General features: G+C 33.6%; 1 protein-coding gene and 1 long non-coding RNA gene across 2 annotated transcripts in view; one reads left to right on the forward strand and one right to left on the reverse strand.

The window, feature by feature from the left end:
- LOC123711902 (thrombospondin type-1 domain-containing protein 7A-like) overlaps positions 1-14,851 on the forward strand; it is an 80,790-nt gene that overhangs the window by 12,378 nt on the left and 53,561 nt on the right. The gene's annotated exons all lie outside the window — the stretch shown is intronic.
- Positions 11,877-12,581, reverse strand: LOC123711905. Its single transcript, XR_006754018.1, has 2 exons — positions 12,387-12,581; positions 11,877-12,290 (listed from the first exon to the last, which is right to left on the reverse strand). It is a non-coding gene; the product is annotated as an uncharacterized LOC123711905 (long non-coding RNA).

Genomic DNA, 14,851 nt, shown 5'->3' on the forward strand with positions numbered 1-14,851 from the left:
GAGCAGTACAGGACATTTTTGTAGCCCGCGCTTTGTTAACAAACAAATCAAGATCGTGTATTTTAGTCATACAGATGATAGATAATATTATATCATTGAAAATTTTTCATGTTTGTTACATGTACTATAGATTAAAATTGCTTTATTATACCCATAAAAAGAACAAAAATTTTATAAAAAAAAATCATCATGAAGAAATTTGTCCCACCAGCCCTATTAGTACACACATTGATAAATCAATCATAATTAAGTAAACTTTAGTATCAAACTAAAGTTTACCTATTAGACCAAACTTGGGATACAACCTCCGTCGGCGTTGCATTATAAATTGAAAGTTAAGGTGTAAATTGTCGGAAATTGCGCCCAGGAAATGTTCTGTACAATATCAATTCTGAAACGCTTGGTTAGTGCTTTTGGGTCATAAATTTGAACACTACACACGACAGGCATACGTCAGCGAATTAATATAATAGAACATTTAATAATTTAATTCTAGTTTAGTGAAATAAGGGGTTACAACGCGTTTTTATATTGCACCTTCCCGAACCGAATCTGTTAGTCTTTTGAATACATTTCTATAAAATATAACAGTTATAATAGTATTCTCATGTGTTAATTAAGTTGTTTATATATTTATACATGTATAGAGCGTGTAGATTTTATGAGGCTAGGTCAGTTTTACTAGTATCTACGTGGTGTTGTTGGAATTGAATAATTTAGAACATTTAAGCATCTAAACAATTCGTAGAAACTTCGTAAAAGTCAGATGGAGATGATAATTGAGTAAAATCAAGTACATTCCAACTTAGTACAGTCAGTCGTCAGTGGATTCAGTAGCTTGTGAGATATGCGTGGGGCTTTACTTCCTTCTCAGTAAAAAATAAATTCTAAATTTTATTGGACGTCAGATAAACTTTCCTACAACCTAGCTGCGACTGCAACTGCAACTGATTAGACTTATTGGACCCCTAAATTCAACAATACTACATTGAAGATATAAACAAATACGTACTATAAGATAAAAATAAATTGACTGATCTATTTGATGTTATATATTCGTTATAAGTCGTATATAATGCCGTTTAAATACATAGTAAAACATAAGTACTAAATATAGTTAATGCTAAAAATATACTATAAAAAGCAAGAATTAGGCATTATAAGTTAATTATATATATCTGGAAGAGATAATTACTTTGTGGATAACAAATAAATTTACTTTTCAAAAGTGTTATTGTTTTGGTGACTAAGCACTGAGAATTGAGATTGGCAGATTTCACCGTGGTTATTTTGTAACTACAACGCTGCTTGCGAGTTGTTTATCATAATATCGCATAATGTCGAGATAAATTATATCTCGTATTTAAACAATACAACGTAGAAGTTCGGAAGAACACTACAATCCATGATAAGAAACTTACCAAGTTGTGACGGTTGTTCAAGTATGGCCTGTTTTCATGCAATGTTATAAACCAAAGCCATCACTGATAACAAGATTCTTGGCGTATCTACTTACTTTCATTGTATGAACGTGAATTGATTCAATATCTTGAGGAAGGAAAGTTATACTGTTTGAAAGACATTCTACTTAAAACATACAATACATGTTTTTTATACGAAAAGTTTTATGTTAATATATTCTTTTTGTTCTTGTATAAATAGTGATAATAAGTTATGATTTTTATCTAAATTTTAAGAGTCCTTATCTAATAAATTAAACAATAATGAAACTTTTAAAAGAATTAATTAATTAACACATAATTACTCAAAAGTCTTATTTATTCATGTAACAAAACATAACCATGAAATATAAAGTATTATCAATTTTCTTAACCTACATATTAATAATAAAAAATAATTAAAAAGAAAATTTAAACAAATTTAAAAATCTCGGTCTCTGTATCTTTAACGCTGGCAGCAAATACAAATATGTAATTGCAAAATTTTGACAAACCATCATGTTTTAATGCAGTTAAAAACTTACTAAGAATATCTTAAATATAGATAGCAACTCGAATAAAAAAAGTAATAAATGTGACCTAATAAAATATCTATAAAACACAATGTCTATGGTACGATTATCTGAATCTCCATTGTACGCGAGTGCATTGAATTCTCATTTCCGGGCTTATGGAAGTGCATTGCATGGATTATTGAAATCCAGATACTACAAATGAGCTTGGAATTACGCCAGTGTATGAAGGAACCGATTGTTATGTACTTTATACACTAGATACATTGTATTGGTTTGATGAGCTCTGTGTTTATCAAAACGGAAAAAGTACTGTAAATTTTTAGAAGACAAACAATTGTCAGAACTTTTATAAACTACGATATTGCTTGGTTGAATATTTATTAAATATTTGTTTTCCTCTCTCCGTGTGTATAGTTTACGTACATTTTTAAAAGATTTTTATATAGAACAGAGGACAGACGGGTGGGAGACTCATCTGATGTTAAGTGATACCGCCGAAAACGCGGAAACATGTGTCTATTTGGGGTTAAATTGGATGAATTGGGATTGAATACGTTAATGCTCCGATCGGCCAGAATCGGTATTATAATGTTATCTATAAATGTATTAATTAATTATACATAGTTATAACGTAAGTTTGTAATTGTTAGCTAAAAGTACAAGAATGATTTTCCGTAAACACAACTAAACTAAAATTTTATTAGGTCGAAGTTTATTCAAAGTAAGCCCAGTAAATGCAGAAATCTAATCCATTTCCCTATGTAATGAAATACGTCTACATCATCAACCTGTGGTATCGATTTCAGACGACAGTCGGATAAACATATGAATATGTATATGAGGGTCAGTGACATTGTGTCGTGCCAAATATCGTTTATGGGAAATGGCGGTGATACATTAATGTTTAGTGTAAAATGTATAGTTGAAAATTGTGGTATTCTTACAATACCTAGTTTTACAACAGTTATATTCTAGTGGCTGTAAGTAAATGTCGTAATATACAGAGATAATAATATGTACCTAGTCCAGGCAGTCTTTCACAAATTAAAATGCATGTTTTATGAAGTAATGTAATATAATTAAATTTTTTATCTACATATTGATTAGTCTCAACAAACAATATAAAAAATATTGTATTTGAAATGGCCACCTTTGGCTTTTATACAGGCCTTTTATCTGTTTGGCCACGAATCTATCCACAGATTTACCACTGTTTACAAAGGAAATTTTGCCACTGCTTTCTCCAAAGATTTTTTAAAAGATTCAATATCGCTGTGTCCGCAGAGCAGAGTACCTATTGCTGAGAGATTTCACAACATGATCCAAGACACTTAATACACTTTGGCTGAAGTTTTCACCCCTTTTTCACAAAATGTAGTTTAGTGACTTGATAAGACACGCCCCAACAAACCTCCACTGAAGCAGGATGATGACCAAATTGTACAATTGTAATTGTAAAGATTGATTAAAGGCATGTCCTGTATATCGATGATAAGCACCGTCTACAGGTCTTGTTTTATAATACGCGACAGAGTCCTAGCGGGAATCTTCATTTCTTGCTATAAGTTTTTTTCCTTCCTAATGGGATTTCGACAAATTCTGCCTTTAACAGCATTAACCGCCTTTATAGTTCTAAGTGTTGTTGTATTTGTTGATAGTACGATATAGGAACATTCGGCTGACAGCCGGCCTTTGAAGTGTCTGGAATATGACCGACGGCTACACACCCTCTTTGTGCAAGGCGATCACTGCAATCCTATTTTCTTTTACACCCTATTCCATATTGAAACCTACGTGTTCCAAATCCAAAATAATTTAAAAGTTGAAGAAAAAAAAAGTTTTTATGTAACAGAATTAAAAATTAAAATAAAAATTAAATTAAAGCGCTTAAAAATTATAGGCTCTTAGCAAAGCCAAACCATCGCTACCAAACATTTCAAGCTCTGAATAAGAAGCGTTTATTCTGTTGTATTCACGGAGAAACTTATAGTGTCTTTCTGTAGATATTTTTACAAGTAATAGTTTCTGTAAATCGCTGTTATAATGTTTAACTAATTAAGTTTTATTTATGATGAATAATCATGGAAAGTGATGATCTTTGTTAAATAGTTCTTTATTGCTTTCTTATTTCCTTGTGGTTTGGTCGAGGTAGCGTTTGAAACCCGACTGTGTTCTATGTACACAGTTGACTCTTGCTTTTAATGTAAAGGAAAATGTTATGAGCAAACTGGTCACGGTCAAATCGGTGTATATATTTGATTAGCGACTGCACTAAAAATATTATGAATGAATCATACGCAGAAATATCCCACAGTAATTTTGTCATCAATCTATCAGAAATCAATTTCCTAGTATTGATAATTGGGAAAATAAATAGATGCAATGCGATCCACGTTCAATTAGAAAATGAAGTGCAGCTTTGACGAAAAAAGCTCAAAGGCATCAATAGGCTCGAAAGCTCGTCAAGCCCTCAATAGAGCGGATGTTGTTTCCCCAACAGCTGAAGAGAAATCGAGCATCGTTGAACTCACTGACTTCCATACATCAAGCCATCGATGAGATGATTACGTGATTTAGTGAAAGGAAGCTTCATGGGTTTTTCATTTGCTACCATAACTACGATTAAATTAATGGAAGGCGATCGCTCATATTAGCATTTTTCTATCATATTTCTGACACTTTTTAGCTTTTGAACAAGTCCGTTTTTGCACATTTATGAGGATATTTCCAGAATATATATACTTCACGTCCCGGTGGGATACGCCAAGCCCATCAGAGCTAGTTTAGGTAAACAAAGTCCCTTTCTTCTAGTCCACAGATCTGCCTGATTGTTGATACGTATAAAAGTTAGTAGGCCTCTTAATTGTCGTTAGACCAGTATATGTATACTTATATGTATCAAAATTGTTAGAAGAAAATAATTGTCGCATTGTTAATTGTCACGTATTGACGTGAAAGAGGCGCTTCTCCGATGAAAGTTGTCCCACACCTGAAGGCTGAAAAAAAGATAGATGAAACTGTGTTGTGTTTCGTTTGATTGATCAAAGAAATTGTGTTAATATTTGAACTGTTCCACTGACCAATTAGAATCAATGCACGCTGGTCTTTTATATTTCCCATCTGTGTGTGATGTGTATGTAGTATACAAAATAGTGATTTAACTAATAATAAATTTGCATAAACACGTTGGACTGTACGGCTGTTTCTCCTGGGCTCGTATGTTCGTTTTCCGGTTGGGCACCAATGGTTTTTCTATCGATGTGCGCATTTAACACTCGGTCGTACGTTGGAAGAAAACATCGCATGCCTTAGACCCGGGCTTTGAAAAGTGGTAGGTGCCAGGCACAGAAGGTTGTGACCTGTACATGCGAGAGAGGAGAATAGAATAGAGTATTAGAGAGGATTATGGAACAGATGGACAAAAATCCTCAGATTTTGATAGACTCTTTATAATGCTGCTTTTCTTCTACTAGTAACCCTAATGGTGGTTGGTAAAATATACCAGAATACCTGCAATACAGTAATCGATTCAAAACAGACGTAAAAAATTACACGTTTAATTGGTGGTTCACACTTTCCAAATTCAGTTCAATTAACTGTTAAAATAAATTTTACATACAATTTTCACCACACGGCTTCCATAAATTGTGGAAATGTTAATAGTTGAATTGAACATCGTAAAACTTAATTTTACGTTTTCAGCTGCATACAGCGTATTGGTTAATACTACATTTATTTATAGTAATGTTGAAATAAAACTTTTTAGCGGATATAAGCGTGGATTTATTGCATTACTCGATTTTTTAATGTCAGCCCTTTATGGGTACCACAACTCACTCCCAACGTTTGGTTTCGTACGCTGCGACGAAGTATATATAAATAAGCAAATTCATATAGCACATTACATATCATATTAGTTGACCGAACATAAAAATCTGGAGGGACCTTTAAAAAAATTCCAAATTATATTATTTTTGATGTGTCAAACGTTTTTTAACATACGTCTTACAAAATGTATTCTTCAACATGTCATTTTCGTTACCCTGTATTTAAAAAGGTTGTCAACGCAACGCATCTTAACAGTGTGAATGGCCAGGGGCTACTGTGTCTCTTAACATAAGCTATCTAGCCCCTTTTAAAATAAATAAATACAAAGAAATCAGCTTCTTGGTTATACATCATTTGCGGTAACAACTGAACCGAAGCCGTATTTAACTGTAGTAAGGAAGCCCAAAATAGAGTTTTGGATTTACGAATGCGCTGTAAATAAACATAAGGGCCCATAAAATGTTATTTTGTTAATTATTTATACGACTCCCGGACAAGGCCTTTAATAGTTGACAAATCTTCAGCATTTGTTACCTAGGTAACGCGTCAAAAGTTTAGAAAACGAAAAATTGCTTAATGTAGAAAGTAATACCTTTATTGTTTTTCTAAGTAATCTTCGTTTCTCTCTACACACCGATGGAAACACTGAGGAAAGCTGTGAGTACATTCTTCCTTTTTCTTCTATGGCATTTTCGTACGCTTTCACCGCATCTTTAGGGCTCACAAAGCGAATACCTCGAATTTCATCTTTAGTTCTTGGGAATAAATGAAAGTCGCAGAGCGCCAGGTCTGGACTGTATAGCGGATGACTCATTATCTCGACACCTTCCATAGTAAAATATTCAACACTCCGTTTTGCGGAGTGCGCTGAAGCATTATCGTGGTGAAGGAGGATCCTACTTCGAGGGCGCTGCTGTCTACTTTTTTCCAAAAAAAAAGGCAAACAGCGATTGACATACCACTCCGCAGTACCTGTCCCTCCATCTTCTAGCACAACTGTCGCGAAATGACCTTTCTGACCAAAGAATGAGGCAATCATCCTTTTTCCTTGACTTCGTCCTTTCTTTACCTTAGTTGGCCGGTTATCTAAGACCCACTGAGCTGATGGTCTTTTGGTTTTGGGTTCGTAGAAATATGTACGATGTCAAATACAGCATTCGAGTCCCCGCCGTTGAACTTACCTAACATTTGGCAACACCTGTCCATGTGTTTCTGATGGTGGTGGTGTTTCTGGTCGTCAGTTAAAATATGGGGAATCCATCTGGTACAAGGCTTCCTGACGCCTAAATGTTCGTGTAATATTTTTTGAACTCGACTCATACCAATGCCTAGGCTTTCCCGTATCAGCAAATCTTCCTATATTTTATCTTCCTCTATCATGCATCGCACAGCACTGATATTATCATCAGTAGTCGCTGTTAAAGTCCCTCCCGCGGATCATCATTGAGATTGCTACGTCCACGCCTAAACTCGTTAAACCAATTGTAAATAGGGGCACGAGATGGGGCTTCATTAAGAAATGCTAATCGCAGCTTATCATAGCTTTGTAAGCTGAGTAAGCCCACAACGAAAGTCAGAGCCAAAGAAATAATTTCTATTTGATTTCAATAGAATAAAAATGAAGTAAAAAAACAATATTTGTCAATAGTCAATAATTTGTTGATGTTTATTCTCAATTTAAGAGATTTTTGACAACAATATAAACTGTTAGTATTGGGCACGGATTGCAGTTCAATTTATATACAAAGTATTATTTATACGGATTATACAAAAAGCTCACCGCAAACGTAACGATGTAACAAAAACAGGGTTTCCATTAATATCCAGCAAGCTCCGTGAATTTAATTAAAAGCAAACGTTGTCACTGGTATGTCTACTCTGCTTTAATTTTTCGACTGTTTTTCATTTGACTTTTCCAGTCTGTTGAAATGTTGAAGATAAAACAATGCTGGCATTATACATAAAGAGATTTAATTATACATATTTTTACATTATATCTAGCGTTGCGTAGAAATAGGGACTTCAAATAAGATTTTGTTGAACATAAATATTTAGCAATAGAAATTTCTAGCCTGACATTTTGTAGTATTACAAATCAAAGATTCAGACACTGGCGAAGTTTCACCGTACCATAGACAAATATTGCTTTTGAATAGATTTACTCAAGTTTATCATCCACACTTTTCGCAGCACAAACTTTTAAAGTTAAAATTAAATTATGTTTTTTTTATTTCTTGTATCGTTTAAATATATCATACCTAGATAACACTACATATTAAACAACCATATTAATTATAAATTATTTTAATAACGCAGGCAGATACAGTATTGTTTCTTTATCTAACAGAAAAAATGTGACATATGTGAGCGCAAAAACAGGTACCTAAGGAAAAGTACCTTAGAACGTAAATGGTCCGTTTATTTTTGCAAATGAGTTTATTATAATGCCACGGTGTGCTGACGTACGTTGTCACAAGATGGCCGTCTTGCTCCCATCGGGGCGAAGCTTCACATAGTCACAGACTAAATTAGTTATATCGTTGTTGACAAATTTATATTATGCATGCTGGTTTATCAAGTAGAGCATTCTCTCAAATTGGAAATCTGTTTCCTATACGTCTATAGATAGTCTATATGAATAATAATAATACCAATCAGATACTGTAGTATAGTGGCGCCACCATCCTTTAAAGATGTTAGCTTTTCTAAATTTGTTTTAATGTATATTTTATATTTCTTTTATTACCTTTAAAGGAAAGGGGAGGTTAATTCAAGCTGTTATTTATGTTTCTTTTTAATGTAAGGCCTCATGCCCTGCTTCTATGCCATAAAGTCTAAGATTTTTTGTTAAAGTAGTCTAGATTTTTATTTGCACACACTGAAGAAAAAAATAAACAAGAAACATTAACTAAGGTGTGACCTGCGTAATAGACACGGGCCGGCATGCAAATTTGTTCACGTTGATTTCCTCTACAGTACGTGCGCAGTTAATACTCACACAATGAAAAGTGCACGGCATGGTTCCCACGACCAGGATTAATAAATGCATTAATGGCTTATGCTACAAACATCTTGCTATTAGCGTAGTATTAACTAGTAGTGGTAATGGTGGCTCATTTTCCTCACTTGGACGTACATTTGGTCCGTTGTACGTTGTAAGTTAAATGACTTTGGTAAATGTGCAACCACAAGGTACAACGGAGAGTAATGTGCCATTAGAGATTTTTTTAAGTACGAACCATTTTTTAAGGTTTTTTTTTGATTTTGATAAGGTTAAGGTCGAAACAGTAGTTGATAAATCATTATGTCGAAAAATACATATAATACGTCATACTTATTGTTGTTGTCATACTATATATTTGATAATATTTGTAGAAGACTAAAGTAACTTGGGATTGATTTGCTCCAGTTCAAACAATTTGTATGGCTATATACTTGGCGATTAAAACGAGTGGCGGAAAGTCTCTTGCCAGTTCTTCTTACCCACTCTACGCCCTTGACTTGCGAACTGGTAGTAAATGTAAATTTACAATGAATTTTACTTTTTTTTGACGTTCATAAGTGTACTTATTTATCTATATGAATAAAGATATTTTGAGTTTAACGTAAGTAACGACCTACGTGTCGTTTAGTTCAAATGGCTCACTGTCAAAAGAAATGTCCGTGCCATATTGATTGTAGACTTTTATAGTTTGAATTTAAAATTTAAATATCGCCTATAATTTAATGTATTTGAACCTCACTTATTTATGTATTGCACATTGGCTAGCTTACATTGGAATTATTTGTAAGTTGGTTATAACCTGCACAGCATACAACCGGTGTAGTATCAGTGCCTCGTCTTAAGACCCTCAAGAAAAATGAGACCCACGCTCCACGTCCCCATACAAATTATTATAATTGTAGTCTATGTATTGGTCGTGTTCTGTGTCTTTATTGTAAGTATAATGACATATTAATGATTATTAATAAAATTTATTAGACGTTCGGATATATTTGATACGATTATTTCGTTAATACGGATGAAATTATTTGAAAAACGTACATGACATTTTAATAACGCCATCAAAGAGGTTTTAATGTCACAACCGTTTTGCCTTTATTTTGCTCTCGAATAGTGAATAGCTATCACGTAGCTGAATGCCGCTCGATTCTCTACTCTGACAGTATTGCAACTCTAAATTCTCCAATATCCCAGATATTCGAAGCTAGTGAATTTATGTTCGAACTGAACTACAAAATGAAAGGCGCTTCATCGCCAGTTTATTGATTTTGTTCTGTTATAAATATAGGTAATTGGACATTTCACTAGAGATATATATATACTGTGGCACTACATAAGTATTTTTCGATTTAGATTTCGACACCAGCACTTTTGCTAATGAGTTTATTTCTACATTATTAGACACAAAACGAAAATTCAAATGATGCCAGATTTGATATAAGAATTCACGATAAATAATAAAGCGATATTTAAGTTTATCCGAACCACATAAAATTCGGTAAATTATAACTCTTGAATGTATTTCGAATTAGGTCATGATTTTTAGACATATTAAACAACTACTGTTTCGTCCTTAAATTAAAATTGTTCGTACTGTTGTTTAAAAAACCTTAATTGCAGTTTGTACAATACTCTTAATTGATCCTTATAATCGCACAATAACAAAAAAAAAAACAATGGCTCTACAACTTTTTTAGGTCTGGACCTCAGGTTTCTGTATCTGTTTCATGATCATTTGTTCGTCGAATAGGCAAGTAGGTGATCTGCCTTCTGTGCCTGACACACGCCGTGGACTTTTTGTTTCTAAGGCAAGCCGGTTTCCTCACGATGTTTTCCTTTACCGTTCGAGCTAATGTTAAATGCGCACATAGAAAGAAAATCCATTGGTGCACAGCCAGGGATTGAACCCACGACCTACAAAATACCCAAAGTCATGCCAAATTTAATATACACATCAATTGAACATGATAAAAACGCTTAGATAACATTTACAATGACCATTAAGAAGTTACTATATTCCGTTACGAAGGTAATGCATTATCATGGTCATTAATAATATTAACGTAGGCCGCACTGTAATTTAACCGACGCCATTATCGAAGGGAACTAATAGTGTGGTTAATTCTGATAACTTTAACCGTGGATATATAGTATCTACAACAAGGCATTTGGCTCGTAGTGCATACAAATTTTGTAATATTTTTTATCGACTTCAGAAAGAACATGATTGCTATATCATTTTGCAAAATGAAAATGGGTAATACTCGCCCACAACTTTAAACTTTATACTCGATAAAGGACGTTATTGTTTTTTTTCCATTCGAGTGAATATATATTTAATTTTAAAAATGTCTTGTTGCAATTTCGTGCTTATAACGTCTTTCTAGACACAATAAATTGTTGCCGTCCATTTTAAAGATGGGATTTAAAAAAACTTTATTTGTAGGAATAAAGCACAATTTAACAAAATTAGACCAGTGTTGGCCTAGTAGCTTCACAATACGACTCTCATCCCTGATGTCGTAGGTTCGATCCACCATTGGACTGATGGCTGTGCACCAATGGACTTCTCTTGTACGGTGAAGGAAATCATCGTGAGAAAAACGACATGTCTCAAATGCAAAAATCTATATATTTCAGACAGAAGACCACAAGTTATCTTTGGAATAACAATGATCTAAGCTATGGACGTAAGACCAATGCTAAGACCCATTTGAGGTTATAACACCACTGGATTACCTTATTTTGGTTTATTATAAGGTACAGTGCGGCCACTTTCTTAATCGAAACTAAAATCGTAACAGTATATGTCAACGGTATACAATCAAACTAAGCCAATATAAGTTAGGGATAGTTGCGTGAACCAATCTTGCAAGAGATTTGATTACTTTAATTAAACTTCTGATTTGAATGTGTGCCAAATGAGTGCGTCTAATTAACGAGGGATGCGTTCATGCGAATGTCGTTAGGACAAGTTTCATTATTGTTAATAATATCCAAGTTTGAAGGGGGCGGTATATTTCCGTTTATACAAATACTTACAAGAAAAGAAAATACAAAATGCCAAAGCATTATTTGATACGATTTATTGCACTTTTATCAGGATAAAGATCAGGATCTTAAATATCGTTTCGTTGGTGAGCTTCTAACACGTCTTCAAGGTTGGAAATCACACGCTTACTAGTCTAACACTGCTTGTCCACAGTGAGTCTCCGTCGCGTTGGGTCTTGAGCCTCGTATTTCACCTCGCTCCAAGTCTTGTCTGGATCGGCCACGCTTACGCTTTCCTCTTGGGTTCCAATCGAGCGCCTGTTTGGGGATAAAATTGGAATACATTTGGAGTGTATGACCTAATAATTACCACTTGTATCGCTTGATCTTATGCCTAATCGGGGTGCTTCTGTAGCGCTCCCAAAGATGCTCGTAAGAGATCCTTTATATACCCAGAATACCGTGAAGTCAGCGGTCCAATACTGCGCCTATCTGTAAATATTTGTACTATTTATAATTACAAAAATATAGCTAAAACACAAACGAAACAACTACGCGCAAACACTTTCCAACCCATTTTTGACATACCTTATACTTTGCGAGTTACTTATACTTCAAAATTGAAATCTAAATCCACTTCTATGTACATTTTTTTAAATGTTAGGAACAACTCAACAGGACTCAACAATAGCAAAACGATTCTAAGAATCTTTTAAAGACGACTGAACCTTTTTATATAGTAGTCTACACAACATTAAGCAAAACACTGAACATCTACATCTATAGTTTAATAGTTAGAAGAACTAGTTCCAAGCAATTTAGTTTTACGCTCCGCGCTATCTCGAAACATTAATAGTTATGTGCAGCGACTCACAGTTTCTTACTACCACGTGCACATTTCCATTTTTATCGTGAAATTTAAGGACTTTATACTACATATGTTAACTTTGTTGGGTTAGAATTAGAATAAGCTTTACCTAAGATATCTCATAGAACGTTAGTACTAGCTCATTGTTTACGATCTTGTCCACTGAGGTGTTTGCATCGGACAACTGGTTATTTGTAAATTGTGTTTTACCCGACTACATCATCACCCCTAGATTGAATCTGACAAAAATTAGAGCAAAACATAATACTCGAATATATTGTTACGAAAATGGGTTGATTGAATTGTTTCTCGATTTTTTCACTAGTTAGACACCTTTTCAGTAAGCTGAAACTTCATTTATGGAAGCCCTATTACATATCAGATAATTGTAATTTTAAAAAAGCTTCTCTCGTTTTCAGATGATTTATTTAAAAATAAACGAGAGAGAGATCTACGGCATTTTCTATCCGATCCCGTAGCTCGTTACAATGTGTACATTCATTAACTTATTTATAATATGGCAGTACTTTGGAGTACTTCATTATTATTTTAAATTCTTGTAATTTGGTTGATCTATCATAAGGTCTACTTTTATGTGCTTTAATCTTGGTTGTAACTTTATCGACCTTACCGATACCGAGGGTATCTGTCTGATACTGTATCGTATGTATAATATAGTCTATTTATATTTGATGCTGTTTGCTTTATTGGAAGGTTTTTAAAACAGTATTTTAAGTTTGACTTGTTTATAATGTTGAAATGTAATAATGTTTTTGATGACCTATTTAGAGTCCACAATTTTTTCGAAATCTTCAAATGAAATTAGGTAACGTATTAAAGTACAGTCCAAGTTGCATTTAATTCGTTTCTGTTATGTCTAAGATATAAGCAACCATTTTTGATTGTTAAGAAAACACTGTAAAAAATTCAAACTTCCAGTAAAAACATCTCTTGAACTGTTATTATTTAATAAAATCTTATGTAAGCAATTAGCCATAACAACGCTTTTAATAAATGTTGGCATATTTTAGGCAATATTGAACGAAATAAATAGCCTATAAGCTGAAATGACCCAATTATGTCCCCGAAAGATAAAGCTTATCGATAAAACAACGTGCGACCTTTCTTAGGGATCGTAATTTTGAGGCTTTTCATCCGTTGTAATGGTGACAACTTTTCAGAAAACATTTTCTATTTGCCAACTATATTCCATCCTTCCCATTTTCAACTATGTATTTATATTCTTATTGAAGAGCAGTTCGCCTAGAGTACATTTAGCACCGTTACGGAAAAGGAAATGGTTAGTAATGGGCAAGTAGGTCAGCCTACTGTGCCTAACGCCGTCGACTTTTTGGGTCTAAGGCAAGCCGGTTTCCTCACGATAGCTTTCCTTTATGGATGAGAGACAAACGCTCAAGCCACTAAACTGTTCTTGAATATAATCATACTTTTAACATGACGACAATAAGGTTTGCATAATAAAAGCGAATTTAATGATAATTTAACCAGAAGACATGTTTAACTAACAATTTAACAATTGGCAAGTTTATTTTTTCAATTAAATATTATGACAATGTTTTAATGATAATTTTAAATTCAACTCAGATAACTAAGAGCAGTATTTGCACAGTAGTTAAACAAGCCATCAACCCTGATGGTACGAATTTAAATTCTTTCAGTAATGTGTTTTGCTAAGGGTAATCTACTTGTTGGATGTTTTTTTGAAGTGAAACTTTTTTATCGGCATTAGAAAAAATGCCATCACATTTTTCGGTTACGCGTCACATTTTTCCGTTACGCGCTATCCCATTTCTTGTCCCTACCACGGTTGATTTAAAGAGATTCGAAGCCATTAATAACACTAATATATAATAACGACAACAATAATAGTAATAATTCTATTACAATTAATTAAATTCTGTAATAATCTTAGTAGTAATAAAGTAAAATGAAATAGTTGTATTATTTGTGTTCATGTCTATGATAATGAAAGCCTTTTGATAAACTTTATATAACCAATTTCTGTAAAGTTGCATATAATAGATCATTTTTAGAAAAATAAGGTGTAGTAATATAATAAAAATAAGGTGTAGTACACCCACACATTTTTTTTTTATTCTGAGACAGGCGCTGAGGTAATTAAAAAAGTATTAATAAAGCGGGTGCAGAAATCTGATACCTCTGA

Source organism: Pieris brassicae, chromosome 7 (genome assembly GCF_905147105.1).
Source record: "Pieris brassicae chromosome 7, ilPieBrab1.1, whole genome shotgun sequence".
In the NCBI taxonomy this organism is placed as follows: domain Eukaryota; kingdom Metazoa; phylum Arthropoda; class Insecta; order Lepidoptera; family Pieridae; genus Pieris; species Pieris brassicae.